Genomic DNA, 7,500 nt, shown 5'->3' on the forward strand with positions numbered 1-7,500 from the left:
CTGTTATATTTATATTTTTTGTATTCTCTAAACTTGGCACTTTTACCTCTTATTCTGACACAACAAGAGGAGTCATTCTTATCATTTTTTGTTCAAACAGGAAGTTCTTTTGCTAAGCATGGAATTTTATTTATTTGCAAACGTTTTTGGTGCAGATAGTAAAAAAAAGGGAAATTACTCTGTAATTAATGCTAGGGGACTTAATTTATCACAAGTGAGTCTTGAAGGCCTTGCCTCTCTTGTTTGTTGTTGTTGTTGTTTTACCGAGCTGGGATCAGTTTAGTTCCGTTCTGTTTCCATGACTGGTACCTTGCTGCAGGGCAGCTAAAGCTGGCTATGGCACAAACCCTTCACTGCAGAGACAACAGCAAGGGTCTCAGACTGCCACTGACCATCATAAAAATCCCCAAGGCGGTCTGTCTGAGCCACAGTATGAACAGGTGACTGACTGACTGTTCAGTGCGAGCAACTGTCTGTTTGAAATTCCCGAAATCGCGTTTTATGAGAATTGAACAAGTGATTTGCTGAGGAAGTTACACACACACACACACACAAACACACACAAAGACTTATGCATGTAAACAACTTCATCCAGCATTATGAAAATAACCTTAATTAAAACAAGAAGAAAGTAACCATTAAGTTAATTAGAAATGCATTGAACAACCTAAGTTGTGAGAGGAAATCAGATCCAAATAGGTCACTCTTCCGTCGTTAGAAGCTGAAAAGAAAAGAAGTTGTTCTTGTTTTTTTTAATGGGACATTTTATTTTATACTCAGCTTTGACGGGAAGTTCTTGAGCCGGGAGGGGCTTTCTTTAATTATTTTTATTATTTATTTATTTATTTATTTTTTTTTTAGGGTTTTTGTCCGCGAGAGTTTTCATTCACAGGGGGAGTATTTCTCCGGGGAGTATTTCTCCGAGCTGTGTCTTTGGTCCGTGGGTTGGCTGCAGTCTGGCAGAATCCACTGGAACCTCTCAGAAAAAGTCTCATACTTGTTTTCAGCGGTTTCGGGTTCCCGGCTTATTACGTATATATCAAATATCCGACTGATGCCACATTGTCATCATTGAGCATTTTTCAAAAAGATTAAATAAAGAAATATCAAGATATGCGTTCTTTCCTTTTAGTCCACACGGCACACCATAGCCGCGAAGACCATGTGCGCCAGTACCGCTGGCTGTCGGGGTAGCTGACTCAACTCAGAAATGTCCCGCCCGTCCCGCCTGTCATTACCGGTGTCTGGTCTTTCGCCTCCCATCCCTGAGAGAGACACCATAAAACGTCCACCTATTTCAATGCAGTGCAACCTACTTCTAGGCAGTATTTCTAAGTACACAGCTATTGTTCGTGATATACTGGGGAACTGGTGTGTTTTGTATTTTGCCTTGGCTTTTTGGTGTGATGCCGTGTGTGACCAGTTGCTGGATTTTATGCAGCTTTCTCACACGCTGCCCTTGTCGGGGTGGGGAAGAGTGTTGTTGCTCTTGCTGCTATTGCTTTTTTGTCGTTGTTGTTAAGTTGATAGTGATAGTTATGAACGATAAGTTTTATTGACCTTTTGGTAATTCTCTGCTTGTAGTTTCTTCTTCTTCTTCTTCTTCTCTCTTGTTTCGTTTTGTGAACCAGGAATGATTTTGTTGTTGTTGTCATATCTGACTCTCCTTGGCATTCCTTTTAGGAGACTGTGTGTGTGTGTGTGTGTGTGTGTGTGTGTGTGTGTGTGTGTGTGTGTGTGATTTGATTTATTGATATTACTTTATTCATTTTATTTATTTATGCATGTATTTCTTTCTTTCTTTTTTTCTTCTTCAAGGCCTGACAAAGCGTGTTGGGTTACGCTGCTGGTCAGGCATCTGCTTAGCAGATATGCTGCGGCGTATATGGATTTGTCCGATCGCAGTGACACCTCCTTGAGTACCTGAAATTTAACTGAACTCAGGAGAAAAAGAAGTCTTTATTTCTTATATAATTTTCTTCTCCCATGTTGACGAACAATGTGCAAAAATAATGTATCCAATTTCGGGACAGTTTACTGAATGCATATTGACAACGATGCTAATTTTTCCTGTGTGGATGTTCTGTTCCAAGCAGCGGTTACTGAGTGTGAAGGACAGCGGGACTGTGAAAAGGCTACAATCAATCAGATTAAAGTGGGAAGGATAGGGGATGAAATCTTGAGGATGGAATAGTAAAATCTTCAGAAGATACCTGCATACCTGGTCGATGTGGCCATGCAGGTGTTTCGGTCAGGGAAGAGAATACCCGTAATACAAGTACCCGTATCGTGTGTTGACAGATATTCGAGATACCCGTACAAGATCACCATTGCATATCATATATGTGATAGTCAATCGTGTTCGACTACGACCAACAAAGTGAAAGCTGTATTATTAATGGTTTTTCTATTGCAATGGGAAATTATTTACTGCTTAGTCTTTGACTCTCAAACTTGGAGACAAGATTGCACTGGCTCTTAGTGCTGCACCCATGGGGGCTAGTTGGCCTGTGGGAACCATCCCCAATGCTGACTGCCCTAAACCCTCTTGGCCAAGAGAGTGGGGATGTAACTTGGGCAAGACACTCTCCACTATAACCAAATTCTAGCCCAGATAATCGGGTCAGCAGTTACCTCCTCTTCTCTTCTGATGGTCATAGTTGAACACGACTGAGGATCATACATACACCAGGTCACCACGAACTGACCTTCAATGTCCAGTGATCGTCACACACCGATGGTGAAGATGGTGATTGTTGTTCATTCAAAACTTGTCACACATCCACTCGATGAAAAACAAAGGAAAGTTTGGGAACAGATATAGTGTCAGTTGTATTTGGGAACAGATATAGTGTCAGTTGTATTTGGGAACAGATATAGTGTCAGTTGTATTCACTGTATAATTTACTTGTGGATGAATTACATTGGCTCAGATTGCTAAGTACCTGTCGTAAATTTTATTGAAAATTATGGTGATGATGACGATGATGTCGATGTCGATGACGATGATTTTAATGGTCGAATTGGTAATGTAAAATGAAAAATATATCCATTTGTATATCATACTTCACCCACCTCTTGGAAATTCTGCACTTGGAAGTTTCTTTTTGTTGCCATCATCATCACAGTGGAGTGTTGGCCTAGAGGTAACGTGTCCGCCTAGGAAGCGAGAGAATCTGAGTGCGCTGGTTCGAATCACGGCTCAGCCGCCGATATTTTCTCTCCCTCCACAAGACCTTGAGTGGTGGTCTGGACGCTAGTCATTCGGATGAGACGATAAACCGAGGTCCCGTGTGCAGCATGCATTTAGCGCACGCAAAAGAACCCACGGCAACAAAAGGGTTGTTCCTGGCAAAATTCTGTAGAAAAATCCACTTTGATAGGAAAAACAATTAAAACTACACGCAGGAAAAAAATACAAAAAAAAAAAAAAATGGGTGGCGCTCTAGTGTAGCGACGCGCTCTCCCTGGGGAGAGCAGCCCGAATTTCACACAGAGAAATCCGATGTGATAAAAAGAAATACAAATACAACCCCATTTTGTTTAAATTCAGATGATAAATGGCCATCAACAGTTTCATTTTAACTTATAATGATGAAGAAGAAGATTAGGGTGATCATATATGTCACTTCCCTTATCACATGTATGAAAATTCTGGTTGTGATGATGATTTCTGTATTATCATCATTGTAATCATCATCGTCACCATTGATGTTGTTATTGTTATGGTGATGGTGTTTTTTTTTTCGTTTTTTTTTTTTAATGCACAGTCTGATATGCAAAATTATACTGTCATAATTTCTGCATCTGAGATACAACACATTACTATTTTAAATCGTTAACGAGCTTCCGAATGCAGTCACTCTATTGTCTGGTATTTTGGTGTTACTGAATTTGGATATATCATGTTAAAGATTAAGTTGTCCGAATTTATTAATGAGGGAAAAAATATAATTGGGAAATTAACTTTTGTCTTTGTTTTCACTGAGAAAGAATGTTTGCTGCAAATAAGATTTAATGATGTGTGTGTGTGTGTGTGTGTGTGTGTGTGTGTGTGTGTGTGTGTGTGTAGGTGTGTGTGTCTGTGTGTCTGTGTGTGTGTGTGTGTGTGTGTGTGTGCGAGCTTGTTTGTGCAAGTGTGTGTGTGTGTGTGTGTGTGTGTGTGTGTGTGTGTGTGTGTGTTTGTGTGTGTGCGTGTGTGTGTGTGTGTGTGTGTTTGTGTGTGTGTGTGTGTGTGTTTGTGTGTGTGTGTGTGTGTGTGTGTGTTTGTATGTAGATGTGTGTGTCTGTGTCTGTGTGTCTGTTTGTGTGTGTGTGTGTGTGCGAGGGTGTTTGTGCAAGTGTGTGTATATGTGTGTGTGTGTGTGTGTGTGTGTGTGTGTGTGTGTGTGTATGTGTGTGTGTGTGTGTGCGTGTGTGAGTGCATGTGTGTGTTTGTATGTAGGTGTGTGTGTGTGTGTGTGTTTGTCTGTGTGTGTATGTGTGTGTCTCTGTGTGTGATTCCACCTAACTTCCTCACATTAACAATCCTGACACAGCTGACGTTGGAAAACACACACACACACACACACACACACACACACACACACGCACACGTAGGCACGAGTGCGTGTGCACGTATACACAAACACGTAAATTTCACACTCTTTCTTTGAATCAGTTTTCGCCAGGGCGAGGCACGTGCAAAGCAATAGAAAATAGGAAAATGTGTGAACAGCTCATGAAAGAGAGAAGGAGGGCGGACACACACACACACACACACACACACATCCACACACACACACACATCCACATACACACATACACACACACACACACACACACACACACACGCACGCACACACACACACATCCACATACACACACACACTCACACACACACACACATCCACACACACACACACACACACACACACACACACATATTTACATCCACACACACACATCCACACACACACACATAGAGATCCACACACACACACACACACACACACACACACACACACATCCACATATACACACACACACTCACACACACACATCCACACACAGACACACACACACACACACACACACACACATATCCACATACTCACACACATCCACACACACACACACATAGAGATACACACACACACACACACGTCCACACACACACACACATACACACACACACACACACACGTCCACACACACACATCAACACACCCATCCACACCATCGAACTCAATAGTCCCATTCAGCACAGTGATCCACACACACACACACAGAGTTGGCATCAGAAAGGGGAAGGAAGAGCAGACCGATGTGAGTCTGTCCTGACTTATCTTCCGCACGGGAGAAAAGCAAAATACCTGTTCCATATGGAACGGTGTATGCTTCTGTCCCGAGTTTCGTTCACAAGAAGGGAGTTCTGCACTGCTCGAAGAGACTGGTGAGAGCAAAAGAAAAACAACAAAAAACAAAACAAAAAACCAAACAACTACAACAATTGTACAGACTGCACAAAAAGTAAAAGACCACAACAGAACAGCGGATATGTGTTGTCGTTGTTGTTTTTTTTTTTTTCCATAAAATGTTATATCCAAAAAAGTCATCGAGAAATGACAAATTCTGCAGGATGCATTTGATCTTCCACTGGATCTCTCACTGAATGGATGTTTTCAACCACATGTGCACCATGAACAGTTTGAAAAATGCGTTTTGAAAAAAAAAAAAAAAAAAAAAATCGATGTTTTCGCCAAAACAAAAACATTGCCTGCCAGTCATTCAGTGGTTTCTACACACCAGCTGTAGTTTTATTGAACAAAAGTCAAAGTTCGGGTGGCGAGAAAGCAATAGCTGGCGATGTGTAGTGCTCATTACATTGATTGCAAACACCCCCGGTCACCGAAAATTCAGAATCATTTACCATGCCTCCAAGAATGAAACTGTGCAAGTTCCCAAGTGTTCCCTAAGTTTTTTCTTTCTTTTTTTTCCTTTTTTATGAGAACCCTGTATTCGCCAGGAGAATGAGAGAATGTAAGAAAGTTTGCGAAGTCTTTGGAGCGTGGACTGAAAAAAAAACCCTAAAAAGATACAAGTTGATAGAACGAGCAACAAGAACTGTGTCGGTGACTTTTGTTTTCTTTACAAAGCTTCTGCTGGACCCAAAACAAACCTAGTAATTCTTACACCCTGTTGTTGCATGGTTTCAATGGGTACAGCGTGGTACTGAAGACTTCATGAAGAAGATAGGTTTCAATGTGCACGTTTTTGTGATTACGTCGACAGATAATTTGAAGACTTGCGCTGTTGGAGAAAGATACCATTTAAAGGGAAAGTACTCTTGAAGGGTTAAGCTGTGGCAAACGATACGGATGGCCCAAGTTAGAATTGCGATGAATGGAAACCGAGACATCAGGCTGCCATCTACCGCCTTCGTACAGGACACTGCGGCCTCCAAACACACCTGAAGAGAATTGGAGTGGCAGCCACATCCCTATGTGATTGCGGCCAGGCTGACCAGACCCCATCCCATATTCTCCAAGACTGCCCCCTGGGGGTGCGGACCTCAACACCAAGCTCTGGGGGACGGCAGCCGATCTTCGCCGGACGTCCAAGTTTGTGGCATCCCTCGGACTTCGACCCTGACTGCGTAGCTGTCGAACGCCAAAGAAAGAAAGAAAGAAAAGAAACCGAAGATTCTGCTTGCAAAGTTAAATCAGCGAACTTCAAATGTAAGGTCAGATTCGTGTTGCTGTATGAAGGATTTTCGACCTCCCAATGCTTTTCACAGTTCAGAAAAAAACCCAAACAAGTTAACAAAGATGTGAACATGCATTCGCCTCTGTACAAAATGTCAAAATTGTCAAATCACAAGAATTTCGATAATAACTAAGGGTTTTGTTTCAGTTGTATTTCTGTGCTCGGATAAAGCTGTGGGAGAAAGGAAATCTTACCGTGCTTCTGTGTTACTGATGGGTCTGTCTCTGTCTCTCTCTGTCTCTCTCTCTCTCAATCTCTCTCTCTCTGTCTCTGTCTCTGTGTCTGTCTCTCTCTGTCTCTGTCTCTCTCTGTGCATATGTGTGTGTGTGTGTGTGTGTGTGTGTGTGTGTGTGTGTGTATATATATATGTATGTATGTATGTATGTATGTATGTATGTATTTCTTTTTATCCTTATCATGACTACTCTGGCAAAATAACGAGCTTTTGATGCCGATAACGATGTTAACTCTTCGGTGATTTATAAATGGCATTTGTGGCAGTACAACTGGCCCCAGCACAATTCCTTTGGAGTCTTTGGGGACATTGGATGGAGTCATTCTTGTTCTCCCCCAAAATAATCCCCGCAAGCTTCGTCTTAATTTCGTCCCCTCCCCCACCCCCCCACCCCCCCAAACGCGTGCAGTGGCACGCGTTAAAAAAAAACAAACAAACAAAAAACAATACTATATTTCAATGAAAAAACAAAAAAAAAACAGGTTGAAGAAAATTGATAAGAAGCTTTGGGTGGAGCA

This window comes from Babylonia areolata, chromosome 24, assembly GCF_041734735.1.
Source record: "Babylonia areolata isolate BAREFJ2019XMU chromosome 24, ASM4173473v1, whole genome shotgun sequence".
Classification (NCBI taxonomy): domain Eukaryota; kingdom Metazoa; phylum Mollusca; class Gastropoda; order Neogastropoda; family Buccinidae; genus Babylonia; species Babylonia areolata.